This window comes from Lichenostomus cassidix, chromosome Z, assembly GCF_008360975.1.
Source record: "Lichenostomus cassidix isolate B80296 chromosome Z, HeHo_3.0, whole genome shotgun sequence".
Lineage (NCBI taxonomy): Eukaryota > Metazoa > Chordata > Aves > Passeriformes > Meliphagidae > Lichenostomus > Lichenostomus cassidix.
Genome location: NC_139511.1, coordinates 32,801,860 through 32,816,801, shown reverse-complemented (window position 1 = coordinate 32,816,801; position 14,942 = coordinate 32,801,860). Strand labels below are relative to the sequence as shown.

The 14,942-nt window shown below is 38.0% G+C and overlaps 1 protein-coding gene across 5 annotated transcripts in view; it reads right to left on the bottom strand.

Annotated features, from left to right (window-relative positions):
• CDC42SE2 (CDC42 small effector 2) overlaps window positions 1-14,942 on the bottom strand; it is an 83,800-nt gene that overhangs the window by 56,450 nt on the left and 12,408 nt on the right. For 4 of the 5 annotated variants that reach the window (XM_085043629.1, XM_085043630.1, XM_085043627.1 and 1 more), the window contains exon 3: window positions 12,264-12,328. The exons of the other annotated variant lie outside the window; for it this stretch is intronic. The gene's annotated coding sequence lies outside the window, so the exon portion shown is untranslated. The remainder of the gene's footprint in view (window positions 1-12,263; window positions 12,329-14,942) is intronic. 5 annotated transcript variants of the gene reach the window in all.

Here is a 14,942-nt window from a genome sequence, read left to right as displayed (position 1 = left end):
GGAAACAAAAAAATTAGAAATTCATTGATTCTACCATCAAGCTTAATTGAGTTTTGCATGAACAGTTAAAGATGTTGATATTCTGGCTTTTCAGCCAGCTCACGTGCAGGACAACATTGCCTGTGTAGCACAGTCAGTGGAAGGGAATATGGTCCTAATTTGCAATTGCCTCAGGTCAGCATTTTGGTCTGATCAGAGAACGTCCAGGAATCACCACTTCTGCTGCTCCATTTGCTCTGGGCTGTGACTTACAATCAGCGTGTAGAACAAACGCTACGGACTGCATTTAGGAGGTATCAAAGTAGAAGGGAGAACAGAGATCTGTACCTAACTTGTTAAAAAACGTCTATTGCATTTGTCAAAGACTGGAAAACAGAACTAAAATAACCTAAATTTCCTTATCACCATTCCTCATCACAGTAACTAGATGAGCACCATGCAGTCAGTAATAGCACCTTCACTGGCAAGGTGCACCTGCTTCCTAAGCTGATTTGATTTTTCCTTTTCTTTCGGAGAATTAAGGAGTGATGGCTCACATGTGAGGTTCAGCATGAAGGCCAGATAGGGTTGTGGTCCTTTCACACAGAATAATCAGTCACTGCCCCAAAGCCCTCTTTGTCTGCCACTCAGACACAGATCATTTGGTTTAAGGTATTCATTATTCAGTCTCTCCCTCAAACAAACGCCCCCTCTCTCCCAGACACGCAGCCCAAACTGTGGCTTGCAAATCACTATCCACAGCTAGTTAATTAGTGAAGCCTTTCGTATTCTCATCAGTAGAGTTATCCCCAGCTCATTCAAGGAACTTCCCATGGAAATTGATCAGATCGCTGCATCTTAAAAATGAAACATTTAACAATTTCTCTAGAAAACATCTCTCACAAAAAGCATAACCACTTTAGAAGCACCAATGCAAATGCCCCTGTGAATCAATACACTTTTAAAAATAAATTCCTTTCTTAAACCGTTGCATCTTTAATGATTTTGTGCACCTACACTACAAAAATCAGCTCCAACTGACTTCTCTCATGCTCTTTAACTGGTGACAATGAACTCTGTGCACTTTATTAAACAACAGTGCAAATTCTCCAGAAAATGTCTCCAGTCTATCAAAACTCTTAAAAGCAGCAAAGACACCGGCAAGTCTTTAGTCACTGATTCATGTATGTACTAAAAGACACATGGATATATTTCAGTCTCAGGGTGAAAATTAAAGCAAGAAAAAAAAAATCCCTAGGAAGAATAACAGGCACACAGGTTTGTCTAAATACTATGCTACCCATTTAATTTGCTCATCTTTAACCCTCCAGCCATCCTGCATTGGGAAGCTGCCCTCATTCTTTTCTCCAGGCCCTTGTTGCTACGGCTGCAGCTGCACAGCTCATTGCTGTTGAAGCACATGTCTCTAGAGGAGGACACAAAGGGTTTCATTATCTGCTCCTCCGAGCCAGCACAGCACCGCGAGATAAGAGCACTCCCCGCTCTCCCCCCACCAGAAAGCAGGCAGGCAAACCCTGCCAGACGTGACCACTGACATGTGAAGAGCTGCAGAAGGCACAGTGCCCTGGCTCAGCTACCTGTCACCACCAGCTTGCTCCCTTCCAGGGACGCTCTGCAGAAGCTGCTTGTTTATGATCCACTCTTGACTCACGTCTCGAGAGGGAGCTTGCACTGCAGTTCAACCTAAGAACTACTGAGATGAGGCCTGTATTTTTAAAACCAGTGAGAACAATCTCCTAATAAACCCAACCTTCCAGAAAAAGCTCTTTTTAAGAGACATGGCCCTCCTTCTCTGGGACATCCAGATTGAAGACAGAAAACAGAAAGGACTCAATGACCGAATCAGCATACTGTGCTGTGGTCTAAAGCACTGCTCCTTTACACTGAACTACCTTCCCATGGTTTAATTTAAATCTTTATTGGCATTAAAAGCTGGATTCATTCTGTGAACACATTTATGTGGTTGAGGCACTTGTGAAGGAGAGGGACGTAGGCAGTGTTTCCATTCAGAAGATGTAGCTAAATAAATAAAATTCAAAATATTTAAAAATTAATTATTTCTTGGACTGGTTTTGGTATCTTCTTGCTTGTAAATGCCAGAACATTGTCAGCAATTCCCTAAAAAGAAGTTGTTTAGTATTTCTAGCGTCAGAAGAAAGAAAACAAGTAAAATTAATCGTTTTCATTTTGGATTCCTCTTTCTGAAGGCAAAAATTCACTGCTGAAGAACTGAAAATTATTAGAGAAGAGAAAGACATTAATTCTTCATGAGAACCCTGAGTATCAACATGCAACAATTCATAAAGCATGTTTTTGAGGCTATGTACAAATAAGTAGTTTACAATGAAAATAATATTTATTTCATGTACATCTTACACACGTATGCTTTAATGAAGTGATTATCAGTTCTACATTAACAGCATATGCAGAGATTAAATACAGTACAAAAGCATTCTGACATGGGATGTCAAGACTATCATACAGCAAAAGGTGGAAAGGAAATCACAGTTTGTCTAGGCCTTAACTAAAGGCCAGACTAGTTTCTCACTTAATGTCATCAAATCAGCAGTCCTGTACCTGAGGGTCTGTCTCTTTACAACAGTGGACGGTGGATAAAACATCTGGGATCTGTGCCAGCTCCGAGAAAACCAAGCCTCCATAGAAGGCAATAATGAATTCCATTGTTTCCTGCCCGTAAGATTACCAGAGCATGCTGGCAAGGCTATGCACTTACTGTACTCCTCAATAGTCAGGGCATGACGACTTCCAGATACAGTCTGAAACCAACACACTGCTACCTGTCCCATGGTCTGACAGCTGTCAGGAAGGACCTGGGACTGGAAGGACCATAGGCAGAAGCAGTTTTAACTCTGAGTTAACAAAGGACAGCCTAGTTCATGGTAACTTTTTGAGAAACAGGTTAGATCTTCCCTCATGTGTTTATCCTTGGTACTTCTACTGAGGTCTTTGAGCCCCACATGATTATTTCTGAAGGGCACAAGGAAAAGCAGAGTTGAGAAAACCTAACTTCTTCAATGGAAAGTTAACACTTAAAAAACCTAGCACATTTACAGTTAACTGTCTCAGTTCTATTTAATGCATTCAATCCTGAAGAATACAATTGATATTATTCAAGGACCCTGACCAAAATACTTCTAGAATGACAAAAGGTTTCTTTTTCTTCTAAACCTACAGCTTGGGGCTTTCTTCCATCATGTGAATATATCATAAATATTTAAAGCAGGAACAAAATAAGATCAAGAAATGCTACCAGTACCACTGTTTGCTTGTAATACAATGTATTTCAGTATTTGATTCCACCTGCTCTTTTATCTAGCCTTGTATCTCTCTCTCTCTCCCCCTCTCATTGCATAGTTCTGTAACTGGGATGGTAGAACAATTAGTAAAAAGAACTTCAATTTCCATGTAAAAGACATACATCAGCTAGATGGAAAAAAGGGGGAAAAAGCCCCACTACAAACAATAAATGTATTTTACATTAGGCAGCACACAAGGCAGAAGTAACTAGAAGAGTAAAGAGGGGTAAGAGTCAGGAGCAGTAGAATAACACACAGTGGTGCTGAAATAACTGCAGTTCTTGAACATGCAATTTAGTGAATAATGCTGAAATCTGTCAAAAGAGAGTGAATCCTCTTTTTATGTCACCATCTGTACAGAGATGTACATCCATCTTTGAACATTTGAAATTAACTAGCAGCTGTGTATATATAACTAGATAGATACCTCAAGCATTCCAGCTGCTCAAGTGAGATGTGCACAAAGCTACCACTCTCAAAAAAAATGCTGGTTTAACTTGCTTTGTAATTTACTGATATGCCAGACAGCTGCAAAATTTAAACAGCACTGGTAACACCAGTAGTAACAATCAGTGGTTATAAACTTTCACTCACTAATACTGTACTGGTGTTTTGATGGAAAAAGAAACAATTTTTAGGATTTTTGCAAAAGTTCTGAAACAATAATCCAAAATGCATTCACTTCTTGATGACTGTCCTGTTTTACTGTAATATTTAAAATGCAGTTTATCAAAAATTAAGTATTCTGTAAGTGTACAAATACCAATAAAAACAATGAAATAGTGAAAAGTCTTTTAGAAGCTTTTCTGTGAAGTTACTGCTCTTAATTTGTCACGTGATGGACTTCTGCTCCTTTTGTAGCCGCATATTATTAGTAACTGTGTTATTGAACACATGCTCAGAATACCAGTTTCTGCAAAACAAGCTGTTTTTTCTGGATATATGTGAATCTTCCTTCTAGAGGATTCTCAGCTACATGGAAAAAAAAAAAAGGCAGCGAAACAAACAAAAAACCACTTCCACATTTGAGCTCAACTTGAACTACTAAATTAGCAATAGCTGCAGTGCTACTCCATTGTAAAGCTTCCGGTAAGTACATGCTACGTGACTTCTTCAAACACATATGGAAATGAAAGTACATCAACTGCTAGAGACTGGAACAAGCACATGCTTTTGTAACAGGTTTTTTTGGGACACATAACAGCTTTTTCTGCAACAAAACTTTACACTTGGGAATTAGATGTCTGCTTACTAGGGTGCTAGTCATAGGAAACCAACATATAGGACCAATACATAGGTTAACAAAGAGCATCCAGGAGTGTCCGAATCTATATTAAAGATCCCTTTCAATACAAACAATTCTGTGATTTGTAACACATACCAACTCCCTTCCCCAAAAATGGCACTACAGTCAGTTTTTGCAGAGCTATCAACTTTTCCCCTGGCTTTTAGAACCGAAATAGTTAGTTTTTCTCCTGTACCATCTGACAAAGGACTTTATTATTTAACATTATCCATCAGCCTTCAAATTCTGGGTCCAACTAACAGAATCACAACAGTGGTACCAATCACTACCGCTATTTTAAGATATAAGCAGCAGAAAGGAAGAGGCAGAAAGGTAACAGGAAGGGTTAGTGCTACACTGGGGGTAACTGGAAAGGCTGCTGTTCTACTGGGGGAACAGATGAAGAGGAGAAGCAAGGCAGAGCACAGCAGAACAAAATAAACTACACTTATGAAACATGCATGATAAAATAACTGGGTGGGAGATTTGCTTGGTTTTAAACAAAAAAATCTTAAGGAGGGAAAGTGAAAGCACAATACATAACCTACAACATAAAAAAGTTTTGCTGAAATATATCTAAATATTCCCAAAGATAGTTGCAGGAAATATTGAGGAGCTAGATGAAGATCAAAAGAAAGAGGGTACAGAAACAAAGGAACTGCTGTAGTTATGAAAGAGTACTTGTTGACAACATCATTCTCTAGACTGGGATATCTGAAGGTAAATAACAAAATTTTGACTGTAAGTCACGTTTTTCTTCTGTAGTATTCTGCTAACAATGAGAAATTTCAGCAAACTTCCATAGGTTTGTTTTCATTACAACAAATAAATCAAGTAGCAACATCTATATATAAACTAGTCTGGGGATCTGCACTTTAAAATCAGTGGGGACTAGAGATTCATGTCACTGTGAGGCTTTTCATTTACTTGTTAAGTCACAGTCCATTAAAATGCAGAAAACATTCAATACAGCAGTCTCTTGTGGCTTCTCAAGTTAGGGCCCTTATATTAGAAGCATCTCAAAACTCAGATGGAAAGTTAGGTTGCCAGGTTCTCAGAAGTGCCAAGTACCCAGCAGTTTCCACTCAACGCCTGGCAGATTTTTTGAGATGCAGGTGCTACTCAGCTACAGATTTAGCTTGCTACTTTACAAATTGAACAATTGGTCTGGCACTACTGCCTCGTAGTAATTAATTACTATGCTTCTCTGTGCCTATCCCTCTTCTACCCAAGACAATTATATATCTAAAAATAAGCACTATAGCAAATAACTATCACCGATGTAGTCTTCTTTAAGAGGAGGTATTCCACATTTACTCCTTACCACAGTAAAAGCATCTTTCCCACAATACTAGCACAAACTTGAACAGACTACTCTGAGAAAGGGAGCTAGGGTGGCCTTACCATTCCCATTTTTTAATGCACTCATATTAACTAAAAAGCAAATAAAAACCCACTGAAACTTTCCACCATTTTCCTACTTGAGACAATTCAAAAGCAGCATTCCTCTTCCGCCTGTCAATGGGATTTTAAAAAGTTACAGCTTGAGGCCACCCACTCCTACAGGTCTTCCAATTGTGCACTGACGAGTGAATGTGCTCAGGATGTACAAATGCGGTTCAGCCTCCGAACATGATTCATACTTAAAGTCTAACATGACTGACAAAGTAACTATTGGCAAATACTTGAAATGAAGTCTAATAAACCAGTCCCAAACGAAAGGTCAGTCATGCATAATACAGTCAGAGAGGGGCAGATCTATTATGCAACACGAATAATGGAAATACTGGCCTACTTACCCTTCCTCCCCAATTTACTCAGTAACAGAAAACATTCCTGGTAGGATTAATAACTGGGAATGAAGAAAGACTAGAAGGATTAAAGCCTGATATACATTTCAATGCAGAGAAAGACTTAAAGACAAGATGTGCTTCTTTTGAATTGCCTTGGTCAAAAAGAAGAAATTAGATTCTTGAAAAATCTACAGCCACTAGTTCATGTTTAATGAGGCAGGGGCAGCAAGATACTGCCTCACTCATTGTATTTTAAAAGAAAATTACATAACTCAGTGATGTCTTGCAGTGAGTCTAGTATGATTTGAATGAAGCATATTCCAAGAAACTGGATCAGTTTCTCCTGGACACAAGGTACCCCCAAACAGCCCAGCCAAACAATTCTGGACATGAGCAGACATGCAAACTACGTGTCTGTGGAATGACAGAAAGGAAGCAAGAAGTCTGTAAAATCTGCATGTCCAAAGCAAAATGTTAGTAAGATCTTCAAGACAGTATTCTGAATCTGTATGCCAAAATTCTGAACAAGAGCTCACTGGAACATATCACTTCAAGGAACGCAGCTTAAAGGCTTTTTTTAATAAGGGAGTACACAGTAAGCTGTGCATAATGTTAAGAACAGAGCTAGAATATAATCCTTGCTCTGTCGTTCAGTGTGCTGTGGCAACTGTTGGTCCAAAAGACATCAGAGTGCAAGACTGTTTTGTGTGGCAAAGATGAACTTGAAAATTAAATTCTGCCATTAGCATGTCTGTTCATTACTTGCTCTTCTTTATACTAAACCATTCATACAGGAGAGAATAGCATCCTTTTCTTTCCTCTGAAGAAAATGGACAGCTGCATGATTAGAAGCTCCACCCAGAATTCAAGTACAACATTTAGATATGTTAATGGAACAAACAGATCTCCTCTGCTTGTGTTCACTTTCAGCCAGTTCTTAGATTTCACAGGAGCTTTTCTCTGCCTCTGAGCTACTAACTTACTAGATTTTAAGTATTTCAAGTAATTAATGCTGCAGAATAGGAGTCCTTAATTATTTCATACACATAGCAATCTGATTTGATGGTGTAACACATATTTATTGTATGGCAGCTTTACTGAATGGATTGCACTGCACATACACATCTGACATACAGAAGACAAACAGTGAAGACTACACATAGCAAGGCTCAGCCTGAACTCTCCCAGGAAACAGGATGGCAATGTTCAAGTACGCCTAGCACATTTGTCCTTGGCATTCTCTCTGCAGATAGCACTTTGTCCCAAACATTAAGTATTACATGGACTTCGGGCATTTTCTGGGGAGATGTGATTATTCATGATGGAGAATGCCAGAATGATAGTCTTAGGCTTCTCGGGCTTTTTGTCCTTACTACAAAATGGCAGATGCTTTTCCCTGTATAAAATCATGTCTTAAAAAATAAAATTGATTGCAAAGTATGGTCTAAGAAGCCAGGAAACACAGGTTTTTCAGGAAGTTTTAATTCACACTGAACATAAGATTAGCCAATTTACAAAAAAGATTATAGCGTATGACTTCCAGAAAGGAAAAAACATGTCTTATAGAAGAGAACTACCCCATGTGTTAGAGATACTTTAAATAACATTATAAAGTGGATTCTATAGCTAATTAGAAGTTTAAATATAGAACCCCAAAAATGAAAGACCTCTCAGTTGTATATTCAATATTTCAAATTACAGAAACGGAACATCATGCAGGTGTGTTTCCTAGTATAATTCCTCTGTGGGCCTTGTGCTTTCCTTCTCTTCCCCATTACACCACAGAGGAGGCCAAATCAGTTTAAGTATCTAATTCAGACATCAGCCAACAGTCCCAACACACTTTTCTACCCTATGTTTACTATTCCTTTCATACAGACAGGTGTAATGAAATCTGGTTTCCGTAACTGCAATTCTCTTATTGACAGACTTTGATTCCTAGCTTTCCTCTGCTTTATGGTTTCCAATGCCACAAAGCTTCAGAGAATCTGTGCTTCATGCTCCACCTTATTGTGAAAAGTGAGAGCAAAGGCTGGCTCTGGATTTTCACATTAATATAACTCAGTTGAATCAGCTAAGTTCTACCTCAAACTGCAAATAAAATGTTTCATGGAAATAAGCCAAACCATTTCTGAACACTTTTGTGAGAAGTTCAGTCAGTCACATAATTCAGCTGCACCCCAGTGATTTGACCTAAATTGAACACTGGAGGAAGTGGAAGACAGTCAGATACAAATACAGATCGTACCAAAGAGTCAGCAGAAATGAAATGGGCATCTGAAATTGCACAAATGTGTATCTGACATTTGAAATACTGAAATGGAGTTACTGAAATGGAGTAACAGAAGGACAGTTTTCTACCTCTGTTACTTTAGAGTTACTCTACAGGATTAATACAACAATAAGAACTCAGAAGTTAAAGGTAGTTAAGCTGCACTGAAAAACAGAAGTTCTTCATGAAACAAAAAGTTGAAATCCAGCCTCTTACTGTGAGGTTTTTTCCTTCACCCTTTAAGTGAAAAAACTGAACTAAATTTCAATTACATAAATGAACTAAAATTTCTCTTTATGGCATTGCTCCAAATTCATGAATCAATCATTAAACTGAAAATTAGAATACTTTTTATTATTTAATTAGAAAAATATAGAATTAATGAAAATTTGGTGGGTGAAGTCTAAATATTTCCTTCCACAGGAAACTAAAACTAATTGAAATCTTGCTCAGAAAAGCCAGCCTGTGAACCAAATTTGACAATCATATATTACAAAAGCAAGGAAACATAAAAGACATAATTGAGATTTGAAGATATGTGGTTTTCTGTGGTGGCATCAAGATGCACACACAACACATGAACAATCCACCAGCATTTTAGGGTAGGACTTCTGGAGGGAAGGAGTAATGCAGGAGTGTTGCACCAGCTTTTAGTGCCAGACATGAATGTAACAAAGGCTTTTTTGCCAAACTCAAGTAATTTACAGTTTTGACACTACCTTCAAAGGGGAGGAAATAAATTTTTTCCTCTTTTCCCCCACTCCAGTATTCTAAAACTTCAGTGAATTAGCAACACTAGAATGGAAAAGTTGAGAAAAGCACTTTTTTCTATTTTTTTTCAGACTTTTCTGAGTTTGCTCTAAACAGTTGGAAAGTGTATGTTTAACAGTATCTTGAGGCCAGATGAGGCATATACTAACTATGAAGAACAGCCACAAACCTAAATGCTTTTACTTCACATGACTGGAAGTACATCCACAACACACATGGTCAGAGTCATGCGACAAAAAACCCTGGCATGGGAACAAAGATGCAAATCCAGCCATGCAATTGTAGTGAGGCAGGGAAAGGAAAAGCTGTAGGGTTCTAGGCAAAGAGGCAGCAGGAAATGGCCCTAGAGCACTGTCCATCACTATCTTAAAAGCTTTCAGTTTTTGAACCTCAAAAACTTAAGAGAAATGAAGATAAATACTAGGATCTATGGCTTTATCTTTTTTTTTTCCTTTTTTAATCTAGAACAGAGCATATCATAAGATGTTTATGGAGATTTTACTCTCACCAACTTCATAGCTGTCAGCAAGGCAAGTCAGGAAGGCTGTACTTCCTGATATGTGATTGAAGCTTCCTGCAGACACTCCTGGAGCTCATACAGAAATGGCAGCCAACAGGTTGGGAACACCCATTGCACTTCACTTGTTTCTGGCACAAGAATGAAATACACATATTTTTGCACTGTGGAGTTCTCTTTGCTTCCTGTCTGCTCCTGCTCCAGTGGGGATTACCACCCACTGAACCACTGCTCCAAAAGTTCTGTTTCTTCTCCATTTGTCTTCCTGCATCAACTCTCATCCATGCCTGTGCCCTCCTGCTGCTGCTTACAGAACACCCCTTACAGTACAGCCCTTACTTCCCTCAGGTATCAAATATTGCTCTTCTTTTCCTCTTAGTCTTCTTCAAACAGACATCATCTTTCACACGCTCTTACCATCCCCTACATATGCTACCTAACTGACTGTCTTCCTTCCTCCCCCTTCCATCCACCCTCACAGGATGGGATTTTTCCGGTTGTGAATTATTACAGAGTTGGCAGTTCTAAAAATTATTTTAAAATTATCTGATTGGTCTACTATTTCCTTCTCCCTGCTCTTTTCTGACAGAGTCCCCATCTGCACAGCCCATTCTCATTCTTCAATGAAACATTTTTCACAGGGTGGGTATATAAACATCTGGGGATGCTCCTGAGTCACAGCAGCGAGGAGCAGGACAGAGGAGGAACTGCAGGGTCAGCAACAGAAGCTGCAGCTCCTGCTCCCACCGTGGCATGCCATTTACACTTCAGTTTCACATGCTAATAATACAACCACCCTTCTGTCACATACTTCTCCAGGGTAAATTCATGTGCAGACTTCTTCTTCCCCAGACTACATGGTTGAAACATTTTACAAGTAATAGTGAAATCAGAGCTAAGAAGATCAGGTGATAATGGAGAGGAAGTGCACAAAATGAAGGATAAGCCCAAACATGTCTGGTATCGTCAGTCCTACTGGAAACACTTCAGAGTTGTCAAAGGAACATGGGGGAAGGGAGACAAAGAATGAAACTGAAAATGTAGTATTAACCTTTAACCAGTATTTTTAAAAAATTCAACGTACTTTGAGTATTTTTAGAGTAAAGTATCAACTTTTGCTGCTACTTGAATTACATACTAAATTAATGGTGATCAGAAACACAGAGTACTATAAAATAGAAAGATACTTGTTACGTAGTTCCTGAGAAAGAAATCTAGAACAAATCCTGCAAAACACTCTATGGAGAATTTTTCCAATGTGTTCCACAAGTTAAATCTCTTTCAGAGGAAACAGTATGTTTAAGAGATTTTTATGTACATCTCCTCAGGTCCTGATATCCTAGAGAATCCTTTTCCACAGTTCATCTGGATTTTTGGGCAGTAAAATATGAAGACAGTAAAGAAAAATATTAAAGGAGAATCTACAGGCTTCTAAATTGCTATGTAGAATTGAGCTCATAAGAAATCAGCAATAGTTTCACAGTTAAACTGTTCCACCAGTATTCATGTAATCCACAGCAATTAACTCTACATAAATGTGCTACAATCATTATCAATGACTGAAATCAAATAGGAATTAATCTATCCCAGAATTCTGGTGGAGGTAAATTCAGGTGGTTAAAACCACTGGCTATTCCTACACATTATTTAACACCACACCAAAGCATGTGTACTTGAAGGGAAAACTAGAAAGTAGTCAAGTAAAGCTGGATGGGTCCTTAAAATCGGAGCCAACCAGGGCAAACAACACCGTATATGGAATTGCAAATTAAATTGTTAAAGCCATGGAAGTTATTGCACAAAGAACACCAAAATAATTTTGCCATCTTATACAAGAATTAGAAACAAAGGAAGTGAAATGTCAAATGGATGTAATTAGCAAATCCATCCAGAATTTACTTTAGTAATAAAACGGGGAAAAGAAATTAGATGAAGTGTATACGGCTGCACATACCATGAGTACCAGAGTCTGTTGGGGCAACAAGACAATGCTGTCAAAAAAATTTGTTAAATTTATTGAGCATTACAAAGTACCTGGACCTCCTATCCTCTAAGATATTAATAGGAATGTACTTTTATTATAAGCACAAAGAACACTTGAATATCATAAGTCTGCTGGACTTCTTATCAGGGGCTTAAAATCTTACTTAGAGTTCACAAGAGGTGCCATGAAACCAGATTCAATCTGAGTAATGTTTAAAATCTATATAATGCTTTGATGGTTTTGGTACCACAATGAGTATTTATAGATGTCATCCATATTTGCATTAACATTTAAAGTGAAAAGTTAACTGAAAGTATCACCTACCTGAATTTCCCAACTTCTGTCACTTTCTTTAAGCAGCAAGTTATTCAATGAAGATATCCCCAATTCTAGAGAGAGAGGAAGAAGGGAAAAAACAGCGTAAGTTACTATCTGTTACATCTCCTAACACAAATTATTCACAGTGAAGAGCAATGTAATTTTATGGCTCCAGGAAGAAAACAGCTACCAAGAGGGAGAATCAGGAGTTGCCCCAAGGCTTCTCCTTTGCAAGCACCACAGGTGTCAGAATGACTGAGCTACTTCCACTTGTGAATGATTTCAAGGATTACAGGCTTTATTCACAGCAATGTTGGCAGAAACTTTCACTGACTTGTGCACTCCCAGGTCCTCTTTATATTCCAATATGTGTACACACGGTTTAAAATGTATAAATAATTATATACCTATATATGTACGACACAGTTAAATAAAGTAAATAAGGAACATTGGTACAAAAGCAAGACTACTTAGTTTTGGCTGCTTCCTTTGCTAGGGTCAGACATTTATATTAGCAGGGGCATGTGGGAAGGCCCTGAACCTGATGGATTTTCCAACATTATTTTTGCAAGATTAGCTAGATAATCTTTCTTAATGATCAGACTTCAAATTACTGGCAATACCAGGTAGTTAGGGAATAACTGTTTTGTACTACGTCCCAATACAAATGTGTAACTTGGCAGTTAAATGTCATTAAGTGTTTGAGGTTTAGCAAACAAGTTTGTTACTGAATTATCGTCCATGACATCTGTTACCAAGTTCAGCTGTTCTCAGTACAAGGAAGGACAGATTACAAGTACTGCAGGCAGTAACAGAAAGGAAACACGTCCTTAAGAGCTGGCTCTGAGTGACAAAAAGAATCATTGCTCCTTAAAGTAGAATATTTAGTGCTGTTTAACCTCAATTAAAAAACCAACCCAAATCAACCAGAAAACCCAGGTATTCCTAGAGGATCCACCTGCAATGACAGTCATGACAACATTCACGTATCAGATATGGGCTTCAAAACAGACAGACGCCATGAGGAAAGCTGAAAATGCCTAACAATCTAGTTCACACTTCAAATGAGCATACAAAAATAAGGTAAATTCAGTAGTAAGTGAAATTTTATATATTTCCTTTGTTAGGAAAGGCAATGTTTTGCAGATTTTGTTTAGAAAAAGAAACCAAAACAAAACAGAGCAAAGCAAACTCACAAACAAAAAGTCCCACTTCCCTACTACACTTAAAGATCCCCAGAGTTTTGACCTTCATGCTATATGGCAAGGCATCTGCTTGGTGGCTTTTACTGAGGGCTGTTTATCATAGCTCAGCCCTTCTAGTGAACTCTTTCTTCTCAGACTGACACAAGACAGATTTAAAAAGTAAAATTAAGGCGTTTTTATCTCTACCCACATAGTTTTCAAAAAAGATTGACAGAAAAAATATGGACTGGAAACAAAGAGCTAAAGCAGACAAGAGCAGGTAAAACAGACTATAAATGCAGAAAAATGCCAAATGAAAAGAAAAATGTTGTGAAGGAAAAGGAGAAAGGGGAAACTTGTCTGCATAGAATTATCTGTCAAGAGCTGTAACAGTTCAATACAAAAGCAAATAAAATCCTAAAGACAGCAAGGCAAACACGCATTTCTAGAGTAGATGTCAATTTTGTAACAGAAGTGTCACTGAAAGTTAGCTACCTTCTAGTTAAAAACTCTGTGGACAACATCAGACTTGTAGATAGGGGAAACAACTAATTTAGCTGCAGTTAAACACAGACATCCTCACTCAAATTCAGTGCAGCTGAAAGCATATTAGTTAATATTCATATTAGTAAATTTTACTGAGAGAAAACTACATTATGAAGAATTAGCAGAGTACACATTAGTAGCACACATAACATCCTAAACATGTAGAGACCAATTCTGTATAAACAATTTAAATATATAATAACATTTATACAAATGAGGTACTGCTAGATATAAGAATATCTATATTTACAATCTCTAAGCCAAATGTCTTACTCCACCCCTCTCCTTGAAGAAAAATAGACTAAGTGTAGACTTAGAGACTTTCCTAAACTTTAGCATTAAAAATCTAGGGCCATGCTGAAAGAGCAGCAGGACAGAACAACGAAAGCCATCCTTGTGAAACAACACTTTTTAGTCAGTCACAAATGAGATGATCAGGACCAGTTGTTTTAAGTCATCATGTCACAGCTATTCAAAATCCCAGATGAATGAAGCCTGTAGACTAAACCCACATCCTAAAGGACAACTTAATTAACAAAATAATGTCTATAAATTATAGACTTTTGGCTTGAAAGGCTATTAAATGACAGCACGGTGGAAAGAGTAGCTGTTTGCATGTACTGCCAAGGCACACTGCTAATCAATCTGTGCCAACTTTCTATTAACTCTGGACAGCTTACTGCAGACTTGCCCACATCACTTTCATTTGAAAAGCCAGTTATAACAAGCATTTGTCTAAGTGGAATCATTTGTGTGAGAATTTGAAGCTTTATGCTTGCCTGAAGCCTTGTGTTCAAGCCTGTATTTCTAAATAATATTACTGATTTAACCAGTTACAAGAAATCACTAATGCTGCCACATGAACAGGTGGTTTCATTGTCATCCTGACATTATCTGCTCAGATGATTTCTTACTTAGTCCATCCCACCTTAAAAGTCGTATTAGCCTTTTTTAA